The sequence below is a fragment of the Phocoena phocoena genome, chromosome 4 (assembly GCF_963924675.1).
Source record: "Phocoena phocoena chromosome 4, mPhoPho1.1, whole genome shotgun sequence".
Lineage (NCBI taxonomy): Eukaryota > Metazoa > Chordata > Mammalia > Artiodactyla > Phocoenidae > Phocoena > Phocoena phocoena.
Genome location: NC_089222.1, coordinates 60,747,341 through 60,759,798, shown reverse-complemented (window position 1 = coordinate 60,759,798; position 12,458 = coordinate 60,747,341). Strand labels below are relative to the sequence as shown.

Here is a 12,458-nt window from a genome sequence, read left to right as displayed (position 1 = left end):
TCCCCTTGGGAAGCCTCTCCAGCCCACTTCTCACAGGCTCCCTCAGTCGCCAGCCACAGAATGCTATTTCCCGAGATACAGTCGTCCCTTCAATCCTTCACTCACCCAGCACATTTTTTTGTTTGAGTCCCTGTTATGAGTGAGGCCCTGGATTAAATGTTAGTAATACACTGCGGAACCAGACTGACCTGAGGTCTGGTGAGGCCTCAAGGGAGTAAAGTGGCCATTACAATCCTGTGTGCTGACTGATGCGGGAGGGAAGGGCAAGGTGCTCTAGGAGTGCATATGAAAGTCACCTTACCTAGACTTGAAAGGCCTTGGAAAGCTGTCTGAAGAAGTTGGATCGTATTTAGAGAGTGCCTCTAAAGGGATGTAGTGTGTGATCTGGCACAAATCACATCTCTGCATTTTTTTTGTAGGTGAGGTGTAAGGCTAGAAGAGGTCATATTTACCAAAAGGAATATTCTTCATCCCTTTGGATATACTTTCCAAAGGTTTAGCAAATTTCCCTCCCAGCACATTTTCCATTCCCTTACAACCTTCTCATGAAAGAGCCTTTTACTGTTCCCAGCCCTTGGGTGAAATATCCCAGCAATGGGCTAGTAGAAGAGGGAGGTGCCCAGGGAAACTTTCCCTGAAAGCAACACAGGAATTTAGAAGAAGAAAGCGGGGGGCAGGGCAGGGGCAGGGGGATGATGGAATTTTTTAAAATTCACCATTCAGCAATCCAGACTGAGATAATTGATTCAGTCAAGGATCATAAACGGTTGCTAAAACCATTAGGTGAAAAGTTAAGAAACAGGATGCTCAAAAATCCCTTAAGTGCTCGCTTCGGCAGCACATATACTAAAATTGTAACGATACAGAGAAGGTTAGCATGGCCCCTGTGTGAGGATGACATGCAAATTCGTGAACCATTCCATATTTTTATATGGGGATATATGTATACGTATAGCTGATTCACTTTGTTATACAGCAGCAACTAACACAACAATGTAAAGCAATTATACTGCAATAAAGAGGTTAAAAAATTTTTTTAATTAAAAAAAAAAATCCCGGGCTTCCCTGGTGGCGCAGTGGTTGAGAGTCCGCCTGCCGATGCAGGGAACATGGGTTCGTGCCCCGGTCCGGGAAGATCCCACATGCCGCGGAGCGGCTGGGCCCGTGAGCCATGGCCGCTGAGCCTGCGCGTCCGGAGCCTGTGCTCCGCAACGGGAGAGGCCACAGCAGTGAGAGGCCCGCGTACCACAAAAAAAAAAAAAAAAAATCCCTTAAAATGGAAAGATCTGATGATCATCACCTTACCCAAATGATCAAACTCAGAACTTTCCTCTGAAGCATTTGGCAGGGTTCTTCTGCTATGTCTTTGATATTTCACTTCAAACTTTATTCTAGACGGGAGGGGCCACAGCAGTGAGAGGCCCGCGTACCGAAAAAAAAAAAAACCTTTATTCTAAGTCTTCTTTTGCCCGTTTCTCAATACGTGTGTCTCTAGAATTTAGTCTCCTGCCTTCTTTCCTTTTTATGCTACACGTTCTTCCTGGGCAAGCTCAGCCGCTCCCAAGATCTTAACCAAAAAGCTATTTGCTGATAACTTCCGAATCTGTCTCCATTCCAGGTCTCTTTCCACAGCTCTAAATTCATAGTCCAACTGCCTGCTGACCTTCCTCACTGGGACTTCCTCAACTGCAACTTTCTTAGCACTTAACTTCTCCTCTTTTCCTGGCCAGATTCAGGAATATTTCTCATCTTGCATTCCTTAACTTAATTAATGACCTCATGATCAATCAGTTATCCAAGCCAGAAATCTGGTGTTCTTTCTTTATTCATATTGTCAGCCAGGATGTATTTATTATCTACTAATGGCAAGGTACTATGTTTATTGTTAGACATGCAATAGGGGCAGAAACAATTTCAAAACCTATTTACCGGAGGAAATAAACATCATTTTGATGATCATAAAAATATATGCATAATCATAAATTGAGATAAATGTTTTGAGAAAAAAGAATAAGGAGCTGAGAAAATAAAACAGAGAACCTACCCCAGCTGAGGGGTAGGGTGGGAAAGGGGATAAGGAAATCAATTTCAGAAAATTCTTCTCTGAGAAAATATTTGAATTCAGATAAGAATTTGGAATGAACTAAGCAGGGGAGGGAAGAAGTGGGTGGATAAAGAGGTGGTGGTCTCTAGGAAGAGGGAAGGACACAAAAACCTGGAGGTGGCAGCTTTGAAGAAGTGAGAGAATGATGGTATGGATGGAGCACAGAGAACAATAGGAAGAGTTCAAAACCAGGCTGGAACAATCACTGGGGCCAAAACTTGCTGCGCAACGAAAACCATATATAGTGTTTTGAACGCTGTCTTAAAATAATGGGAGGGGGGGCCTTCCCATGGCTGCTGAGCCTGCGCCTCTGGAGCCTGTGCTCCGCAACGAGAGAGGCCACAACAGTGAGAGGCCCGTGTACCGCAAAAAAACAAAACAAACAAACAAAACAAACAAACAAAAAAAAAATGGAGGGGGGCGGGCTTCCCTGGTGGCGCAGTGGTTGAGAATCTGCCTGCTAATGTAGGGGATACGGGTTTGAGCCCTGGTCTGGGAGGATCCCACATGCCGCGGAGCAACTAGGCCGGTGAGCCACAGCTACTGAGCCTGCGCGTCTGGAACCTGTGCCCCGCAACAAGGGAGGCTGCGATAGTGAGAGGCCCGCGCACCGCGATGAAGAGTGGCTCCCACTTGCCACAACTAGAGAAAGCCCTCGCACAGAAACGAAGACGCAACACAGCAAAAATAAATAAATTAATTAATAAACTCCTACCCCCCAACATCTTCTTAAAAAAAAAGAAAAGAAAGGAGGGACTTCCCTGGTGGCACAGTGGTTAAGAATCCGGCTGCCGATGCAGGGGACACGGGTTCAATCCCTGGTCCGGGAAGATCCCACGTGCCGCAGAGTAATTAAACCCGTGTGCCACAACTACTGAGCCTGCTCTCTAGAGCCCGCGAGTCACAACTACTGAAGCCCACGTGCAACAACTACTGAAGCCTGCGCGCCTAGAGCCCGTGCTCCGCAACAAGAGAAGCCACCGCAGTGAGAAGCCTGCGCACCCCAACGAAGAGTAGCCCGCACAGCAACAAAGACCCAAAGCAGCCTAAATAAATAAATAAATAGAAAAAAGGGAAGGCATTGTGTGTGTGTGTTTTTTTAACAACTGATTATCAATTTATTAAAAATGTTGATTTAAGCATCTGCTATGGTGACCTCAACCTCGACTCCTGGCTCAGTATTGATGGAAGTGATCTGCTTGACAATCTCAGAAGGACTGTGCAGGTCAATAAGTCACTTGTGGATCCTCATCTGGAAACAATCCCAAGTCTTAGAACCTTCACCACAAGGAGTTTTCCTTGTAGTTATTCTGAGTCTTGGTAGGCATCCGAACCGGTCCTTTCGCTTTGAGATTCTTTTCCTTCGTGTCTCTGATCAGGTCAGCACATACCCTCTGCAAAGACTTCAAGCTGCAGCTGGGGAGGGTGATTCTAATCCGGTGAATCGCCACCTCGGGCTTTATGGTATCTTTAAAAGCCATGGCTGCGGCGCGGCTTCCTGGACGACTTGTTCCTCGGCGAGAGCGAACAGTGGTAAGTCAGGAGCAGGGTCGGGTGGCCCGAGGTTCCGCTGCAGTGGAGACCGCGGCTTCCTCCAAGAGAGCCATTGAACAGTTTTAAACAGGGTCCGGTGGCGATGGAAGTGTTCTTTACAATAGGCAAAAGTGGAAACAACCCAAAATGTTTATCAATTGACGAATGGGTAAATATAATGTGGCATATCCATACAATGGAGTATTTTCATCTATAAAAAGCAATCAGAACTGATACCTGCTACAACATGGATGAAAACACAGCCATGAATGTGTTTTCACACATGGATGCTCAAAGAAAGAAACCAGTCATTAAAAAAATATATATATATATACATTATGATTTTTATAACCATAAAATGTCCAGAATAGACAAATCTATAGACAAAGTAATTAGTGTTTGCCTGGGTCTGGGGAGGTAGTGGTGGTTTGGCAATGATGCTAATAGGCACAGTGTTTCTTTTGGGGATGAGAACAAGATGTAAAATTAGATTCTGGTGATAGTTGTACAACTCTGTGAATATATTACAAACCATTGAAATGTACACTTTATATTTTAATATTTTGAACAATTTTATTTTATTTATTTATTTATTTATTGCCCATGCGCTACGTGGCTTGCAGCATTTCAGTTCCCCGACCACGGATTAAACCCGGGCCACCGCAGTGAAAGCCTGAGTCCTAACCACTAGACCACCAGGGAACTTCCTGAAACATACATTTTAAATGGGTGAATTGTATGGTATGTGAATTTCACCTCAATAAAACTGTTTTAAATTAGGAAGGAAAGAAACAGAGATTTAAGCCAGATGACAACATGCCATTTTAAAATAGATGTTACTCCTGTTCATTGATTCCAAGGTCCTCTTATTCAAGATATCAAGATAGCTTGGAAACTGGTCATCAGAAGTTCATTTGGTGTAGACAGAATCAAAACAAAAGGAATTTAATGGTTTTGAGTGCGGTCTCTCAAATCAGCTAAAGACAACATGATCAACTAGTGACTGATGTATTTATATATCTAACATCCTGAGAATGCTGTAGATACTCTGACAAAACTCTGAGGATTCAATTCATTCATTCATTCATTCAACATCTGTTTATTGAGAACCTGTATGTGGTACTTAATAATGCATGCTGGGCTTCCCTGGTGGCACAGTGGTTGAGAGTCCGCCTGCTGATGCAGGGGACATGGGTTCGTGCCCCAGTCCAGGAAGATCCCACATGCCGTGGAGCGGTTGGGCCCGTGAGCCATGGCCGCTGAGCCTGCGCATCCGGAGCCTGTGCTCCGCAACGGGAGAGGCCACAACAGTGAGAGGCCCGCGTACCGCAAAAAAAACCAAACAAACAAACAAACAAAATAATAATGCATGCTTTAGGGACTTCCCTGGTGGTTCAGTGGGTAAGACTCCACCCTCCCAATGCAGGGGGTCCAGGGTCCATCCCTAGTCCGGGAACTAGATCCCACAAGCACGCCACAACTAAGAGTTTGCGCGCCGCAACTAAGAAGTCTGCACACCGCAACAAAGATCCTGCATGCTGCAACTAAGACCCAGCACAGCCAAAATAAATATTTTTTTTTTTTTTTTGCAGTATGCGGGCCTCTCACTGTTGTGGCCTCTCCTGTTGCGGAGCACGGGCTCCGGACGCGCAGGCTCAGCGGCCATGGCTCACGGGCCTAGCCGCTCCGCGGCACGTGGGATCTTCCCGGACCAGGGCATGAACCCGTGTCCCCTGCATCAGCAGGCGGACTCTCAACCACTGCGCCACCAGGGAAGCCCAATAAATATTTTTTAAAAAAGAAATACATGCTTTAAACAGTAGTCATCTTTTTAAAATATTAAATTGACACCCACGGTCTGAAAATAGCACTAAATATTAGAAGTAGAGGCTATTCCTTAAATCTGAATATAAGCTCTCCTAGTGCATGATTCAATTCTGGATAGTGGGATGGTGGAAGCAGGAAACTGACATTTACTGAATGTCTACAATTTGTCAAGTACTGTGCTAAGTAATTCAAAAGTATGATCTCATTTAATCCTCACAATAACACTTTGAGGTGAGTATTATCTGCAGATGAATAAACTATTCAAAGAGGTTGTATAACTTACCCAAAGTCACACAACCTGTAAGTTAGAGAGAAGATACTTGAAACGAGGTCTTCTGATTCTAAAAACAGCATTTTGCTTTGTTTTGGGTTTGGTTTTTTGTCTGCTGGTTCCCAAGAGAACATTTTCATAAATTAATTAATTAATTCAACAAAGATTTATGTAGCGTTACCATATGCCAGGCACTGTGCTGGACCCTACAGATACGGAAAACAACCACTGACCTCACAGTGCTCACAGTCTAGCTAGGAAGACAAATCTTTTAACAAAGACAGTTTGAATCATCAACATATTGTAAGATTCAACTGCCCTTATTGAATTTCACTGTGCTACGTGCTTCTGCATTCAACAAGATCCCAGCCTCACGGCTTCCCTGGTGGCGCAGTGGTTGAGAGTCCGCCTGCCGATGCAGGGGACATGGGTTCGTGTCCCGGTCCAGGAAGATCCCACATGCCGCGGAGCAGCTGGGCCCGTGAGCCATGGCCGCTGAGCCTGCGCGTCCGGAGCCTGTGCTCTGCAGCGAGAGGCCACAACAGTGAGAGGCCGCGTACCGCAAAAAAAAAAAGATCCCAGCCCCAGCTTTCCTTCCCCACTGCATCTCCTGCCACTTCATCCAGGATCCTCTGTGCCAGACACGCTGAAGTCTTCCCAGCAATGCCCTAACCCACTGCTCTTTCTTTTCACTTTCATTCTCCCTCTACTTTTAAATATGCTTCCCTTTCTGCCTTTTCCTACCTCTTAGGAAAAATAGATTTCAAAAGTTCAAGAGAGTGAAGGACTTTGGTTTCATTCTGAATTAGCCTCTTTGTATCACAGTGGCATGTTACTTAATCTCCCAGCTTCAGGACCCCATCTATAAACCGAGAATGATAATAACCACCTCATATGATATCTGTGAAGATTAGAGTGATAAACAAGCAGAGTGTTGGCACAAAGTAGTTTCAGAAATGATTCTTGAATATGAGAATGAAGACAAGAGATGCTATGCATTAATAAAGGAAGAAATCCTTGAGAGTCAGGGATGCTTCATGAAGAAGGAAAGACTTAAACTACTCCTTGAAAGTTGAGTAGATTCTGAACAGTCACAATTGCAGGAGAGAGGCTGGATAAAGACTTGCTCTTTTTCTGTGTTTTAAATATTCTTTTATGAGATACACTGTAGAGCAGCACCAGGAACTGGCTGTACTAAGAAGGTTAAGCCTCCTTTCTTGAATAGTTAGCACACTGCATTCATAAGGATGTGGAGATTCTGCCCTTTTTTACTCTCCTGACCCAAAAATGGCTTAAGAACTTCTCTAGTTATCCATCCACCAGCTCAACTTCTGAGCCTGACTGCAGATACCTCCTCCACAGATGTCTCCTTTTTGCCATAAGCTCACAACCATTCACCGATTCTTTTTAACAATTATTTATTGAGATGCATTAAAATCCTAAATTTTTGTTGAACTTTGACTCAGCAGTTACATTATTAGGAATTTATTCCAAGGAAATAGTCATAGTTGTACACAAATACCCGACTATAAGAATGTTTATCACAAAGACAAAAAGCCAGGGCTTCCCTGGTGGCACAGTGGTTAAGAATCCACCTGCCAATGCAGGGGAGAAGACCCCACAAGCCGCAGAGCAACGAAGTCCATGCACCACAACTACTGAGCCTGTGCTCTAGAGCCCGTGAGCCACAACTACTGAGCCCGTGTACCACAACTACTGAGGCCACACGCCTAGAGCCCGTGCTCTTCAACAAGAGAAGCCACCTCAATGAGAAGCCCGCACACCTCAATGAAGAGTAGCCCCCGCTCGCCACAACTAGAGAAAGCCCATATGCAGCAACAAAGACCCAATGCAGCCAAAACTAAATAAATAAATAAATAAAATGTATTTAAAACAAAGACAAAAAGCTAGAGGCAATCTAAATGTCCAGTAATAGGGGATTAATTATATAAATCCTTGTAAATTCATGAAAGGTAATACCATACAGCCATTAGTGATGGATAACAGAATATAGCATACATGTAAAAATACCAATGTGATTTCACACCAATATGTTAACAACGATTGTCTCTGGGGTGGCCTTATAAGTGTTTTATTTTTCTTTTCTATAATGAACACCTATTACTCCTGTATTAAGAAAGAAATAAGTGGTTTTTTTGTTTTTATGTTTCTTCCCAGAGCCACATGGCTTGCAGGATCTCAGTTCCCTGACCAGAGACTGAACCGGCGCCATGGCAATGAAAGCCCAGAATCCTAACCACTAGGCCACCAGGGAACTTCCTAGGTTTATTTTTTTAAGTTTATTGAGTTTGGTCTGTGGAATTTCATATTAAAGGGAAAAGGCAGAAAATTATGGGAAGAAGCCAAAAAGGATATGTGAGAAGTGCCGTACCTGTTTTTCTGTAATTTTTTTTTTTAAATAAATCTATTTTATTTATTTATTTATTTGACTGCGTTGGGTCTTCGTTTCTGTGCGAGGGCTTTCTCTAGTTGTGGCGAGCAGGGGCCACTCTTCATCGCGGTGTGTGGGCCTCTCACTGTCGCGGCCTCTCCTGTTGCGGAGCGCAGGCTCCAGATGCACAAGCTCAGTAGTTGTGGCTCACGGGCCCAGTTGCTCCGCGGCATGTGGGATCTTCCCAGACCAGGGCTCGAACCCGTGTCCCCTGCATTGGCAGGCAGATTCTCAACCACTGCGCCACCAGGGAAGCCCTCTGTAATGTTTTTTAATACGAGAAAGTGGTGAAAGATTAGCTCTCTTTCTTAAGAAAGTTACCTTTTCTCACCTTTCTCTTTTTTATCTTAATAAATGCTCAATAAATATTAGTAGTATTTTAGTAGAAAAAGTCAAACGTTTCACAAATATTATGATACAGTGGCAGAATTGTCACAGTTTTCATCTGAATTGGAAAGTTGCTAAATTTTGAAGTAATGGCAAGGTCCTTTTTACAGCTTTGAAAACCGTGTTTCTTCAGACTAGGTGAAAGTAGACTTGAACGAAAAGCAGTTTTTTATCTTCCTCTCTCTTTTATCTTTCTTTCTGTTGAAAGATCTCAGAGCACTTATTATTTTAACAATTAATAAAAAATTTTCTCTTTTTTAAAATGTATTTATTTCTATTTATTTATTGCTTTTGGCTGCATTGGGTTTCGTTGCTGTGCACGGGCTTTCTCCAGTTGCAGCAAGCGGGGGTCACTCTTCCCTGCGGTGTGCGGGTTTCTCATTGCAGTGGCCTCTCCTGCTACAGAGCATGGGCTCTAGGCGTGCGGGCTTCAGCAGTTGCAGCACGAGGGCTCAGCAGTTGTGGCTCGCAGGCTTAGTTGCTGCATGGCATGTGGGATCTTCCTAGACCAGAGGTTGAACCAGTGTCCCCTGCATTGGCAGGTGGACTCCAAACCACTGTGCCACCAGGGAAGTCCCAATAAAAATTTTAAAATAAAATCATGTGAAAACTTAAAATAGAATCAAAAGTCATAAAGTAAAATTAAAAGATTTCTCTGCCCCTCCTTGCTAGGTCATCCATAATCACTTACCAAAAGTAACTTTATATTTCTTAAAAAAAAATTATTTAAAAAAAATTTTTTTTTCACACACAAATGGGATCACATTACCTACACTGCTCTATAATTTATTATCTTGGCATATTTCTAGATTACATATAGGGTTTATTCACTTTTTTTGTTTCATATATACATAATTTTTTTTTTTTTTTTTCGGTACGCGGACCTCTCACTGTTGTGGCCTCTCCCGTTGCGAAGCAACAGGCCCCGGACGCGCAGGCTCAGCAGCCATGGCTCACGGGCCCAGCCGCTCCGCGGCATGTGGGATCTTCCCGGACCGGGACACGAACCCGTGTCCCCTGCATCGGCAGGCGGACTCTCAACCACTGTGCCACCAGGGAAGCCCTTAATGCACTTTTTCATATTCAATAAGTCAATGTTCCTTACAATTAATTAAACTAAGTTAAAACTGAGAGATGATCACTTTCAACATCTTGGAATATCATCTTGCAATATCATTTCTGATTTCTTTCTGTGCCTGATACATACGAGTCTTAGAAAAGCAACTACCATTTATTAAATACTACATATGTACTAAGTGCTTTACATATGTTATTTAACACAAGACAAAAATATTAGCTTTGCACTTTAGCAATGAAGAAACCAAAGTTCAGAGAGGTGAGAGACTTGTCCAAAGTCACATAGATGGTATGTGACACAGCCTGGATTCAAACCCAGATCAGTCTGACCCCAAAGACCATGTTCTCAACCAGGTAGACTGACTCACCACTAAACAATGTGCATGTATATGTATGAAAAAGGAAACATAGTATACATATGACTTGGTAACCTTTCTTTTTTCACTTGAAGGTATATCATAGACATTTTTATCACAATAAATTATAATTTCATCATCATTTCTAACGACTGCTTTGTCCTTCATTATAAATAGAGGATCATAAAATATAGAAGCCAATTCCCCATTGTTAGGTATAGGATTGATTCCAATATTTTACTATTATAATAAAACTGACATAAATATTTTTATTTGATGTATGTTTTAAAGCATTTTTTCATATAGAAAATGTCTTTAGTATGTGTCCTTTACCTACTTCATACAATAATTTCTTGTAGAACTTCAAAGAAGTCTGCATTAAAATGAGTGCAAGGGACTTCCCTGGTGGTGCAGTGGTTAAGAATCCGCCTGACAATGCAGGTGACATGGGTTCGAGCCCTGGCCCAGGAAGATCCCACACGCTGCGGAGCAACTAAGCCCATGCGCCACAGCTACTGAGCCTGTACCCTAGAGCTCGCGTGCCACAACTACTGAGCCCGTGTGCCACAACTACTGAAGCTCACGTGCCTAGAGCCCATGCTCCGCAACAAGAGAAGCCACTGCAATGAGAAACCCGCACACTACAACGAAGAATAGCCTCTGCTCACGGCAAGTAGAGAAAGCCGGCATGCAGCAACGAAGACACAACATAGCCAAAAAAACCACAGTAGTCAATAAATATTTGATGAATAAGTTAATGAATAAATTATTAAAAAAAAAAAGAATCCACCTGCCAATGCAGGGGACACGGTTTCAGCCCTAGTCCAGGAAGATCCCACATGCCGTGGAGCAACTAAGCCTGTGCACCACAAATACTGAGCCTGCTCTCTAGAGCCCATGAGCCACAACTACTGAGCCTGAGTGCCACAACTACTGAGCCGGCACGCCTAGAGCCAGTGCTCCACAACAAGAGAAGACACTGTAATGAGAAGCCCGCACACCACAATCGAGAGTAGCCCCTGCTCACCACAACTAGAGAAAGCCTGCTCACAGCAACGAAGACCCAATGCAGCCAAAAATAAATAAATAAATAAATGTATATATTTTTATAAAATGAGTGCAAGCTTCTCAAGAAATAATACATGTAAGAAGGCAAAAATAATTCCTTTTTGTTCTAATGCTTTACTTAGTTGACAACACTTAGTTTTTTCTTTTTTTGAATTTTATTTTATTTTTTTATACAGCAGGTTCTTATTAGTTATCCATTTTATACATATTAGTGTATATATGTCAATCCCAATCTCCCAGTTCATCACACACACACACCCCCACCACTTTCCCCCCCTTGGTGTCCATACGTTTGTTCTCTACATCTGGACAACGCTGAGTTTTAAGGGGAAATTGGAAATAATCTAAATGACTAGCAAACATTTTTTTTTTAAGCTATTGTATTTTTCATTTTATTTATTTATTTATTTTTGGCTGCATTGGGTCTTTGTTGATGCACGCAGGCTTACTCTAGTTGTGGAGGGCAGGGGCTACTCTTCGTTGTGGTGCGTGGGCTTCTCATTGAAGTGGCTTCTCTTGTTGTGGAGCATGGGTTCTAGGCACGTGGGCTTCAGTAGTTGTGGCTCGCAGGCTCTAGAGCACAGGCTCAGTAGTTGCGGCGCACAGGCTTTGTTGCTCCATGGCATGTAGGATATTCCTGGATCAGGGCTCAAACCCGTGTCCCCTGCATTGGCAGGTGGATTCTTAACCACTGCACCACCAGGGAAGTGCCAACAATTTTTTTTTTTTTTTTGGCTGTGTGGCTTGTGGGATCTTAGTTCTCTGACCAGGGATTGAACTCGGCCCTCAGCAGTGAAAGCACAGAGTCCACCAGGGAATTCCCACAAACAATTTTAATATAAAGTATAAATCTCCACTGTCTAATATGGCAACCACCAGCCACATATGGTTATTTAAATTTAAATTAAATAAACTTTAAAATTCAGTTCCTCAGTTTCACTAGCCATATTTTAAGTGCTCAGTTGCCCCGTGGGACAAGTGACGACCATATTGGATGGGGTAGATATAGAACATTTCCATCATTACAGAGAATTCTATTGAAATGTGCTGATACAGACCACTCATACTATGAAATACTATACAATATTTTAAAGGAGTTCAGAAGACCTATATATACTGACATGGAAGAATACAATTTTTTGTTTGTTTTTAACTTTTTATGTAAGTGGTTATTGACTCACAGGGCCATGAGGTTTTTATAATAATCATACAAGAATGTAGTCATGTGCAGTGTGCATTTTTTTTTTTTTTTTTTTTTTTTTTTTTTGCGGTACGCGGGCCTCTCACTGTTGTGGCCTCTCCCGTTGCGCAGTGTGAATTTTTTAAAATAACTAGATTTTTTTTTTTTCTTTTGCGGCATGTGGGATCTTCCTGGACCGGAGC

At 42.9% G+C, this 12,458-nt stretch overlaps 1 non-coding gene and 1 pseudogene across 1 annotated transcript; one reads left to right on the top strand and one right to left on the bottom strand.

Moving 5' to 3' along the window:
* Positions 1–822: 822 nt before the first annotated feature.
* LOC136123004 (U6 spliceosomal RNA) lies at positions 823–929 on the top strand. The gene has a single exon (XR_010655886.1). It is a non-coding gene; the product is annotated as a U6 spliceosomal RNA (small nuclear RNA).
* Positions 930–3,239: 2,310 nt separating this feature from the next.
* LOC136122548 (small ribosomal subunit protein uS10-like) lies at positions 3,240–3,585 on the bottom strand (annotated as a pseudogene).
* Between the last annotated feature and the right edge of the window lie 8,873 nt (positions 3,586–12,458).